Here is a 1165-nt window from a genome sequence, read left to right on the forward strand (position 1 = left end):
GGACCCCCCTTTCCTTCCTCCCTCCTTCCTCTTCCTTCCCTCTCCTACTCCTAATAGGAAAAAGGGGAGTCCTACTCCCTGTGGGAGTTGGACTCCCCCTTAGGGCGCGCCACCCTCCTTGGACAGCCCCCTCCTCCACTCCTTTATATACGGGGGCAGGGGGCACCCCATAGACACAACAGTTGATCATTGATCTCTTAGTCGTGTGCGGTGCCCCCCTCCACCATAGCCCTCGATAATATTGTAGCGGTGCTTAGGCGAAGCCCTGCGACGGTAAAATATCAAGATCATCACCACGCCGTCGTGCTAACGGAACTTATCCCTGACACTTTGCTGGATCGGAGTCCGGGGATCGTCATCGAGCTGAACGTGTGCTTGAACTCGGAGGTGTCGTAATTTCGATGCTTGATCGGTCGGGCCGTGAAGACGTACGACTACATCAACCGCGTTGTGCTAACGCTTCCGCTTCCGGTCTACGAGGGTACGTAGACAACACTCTCCCCTCTCGTTGCTATGCATCACCATGATCTTGCGTGTGCGTAGGAATTTTTTTGAAATCACTACGTTCCCCAACATAATACACCAACAGGAGCCCCCGGGCCTTGGTCACACGTGCCGCCAGGCATCGTTGGGCGAGGCCAAAACAATGCATAGACAAAACAACGTTGATCTTATTGGGATGACGCCAATATTTTGGAATCTTCTTTGCTTCTTCGTTAATCCGAACTTGTGCCAGCCCCCGCCTTTCCTCCGGCATCCTTGTCGTCCAGGCGGTGCCCATTGTCTTGTCTACGTCAGAAACCAGGAGCGCGTACGTATGTGGGCTGCCACCAGGTTTAGCCTAGTCAGGCCCACGATCACGCGTGGCTTGGGGTAACTTCCATCTTTGTTGTCACTCCCCCTCCTCCCCTTTTACCGCAGCCTCCCACGACATGGATTAGGCGCACGACGTGGGATTGGCGCAAAGCGGCGGTCGTAGATGTAAATGCCTTGAACAGAGGAGCCAGGACGCCGAACTGGCGAGAGTGGGCGGCTGGTGGAGTAATGCGCTCACCAGGAATGCAGGGCGTGGGATTGGTGAAGCAGGATGGTTACCCTAGGATAATGGAGAGCCAGCCCCCGAGCCTCTCCCTATATAGGGGGGAACTGCGGGAAGCGATGCTCA

The sequence above is a fragment of the Triticum dicoccoides genome, chromosome 5A (genome assembly GCF_002162155.2).
Source record: "Triticum dicoccoides isolate Atlit2015 ecotype Zavitan chromosome 5A, WEW_v2.0, whole genome shotgun sequence".
Lineage (NCBI taxonomy): Eukaryota > Viridiplantae > Streptophyta > Magnoliopsida > Poales > Poaceae > Triticum > Triticum dicoccoides.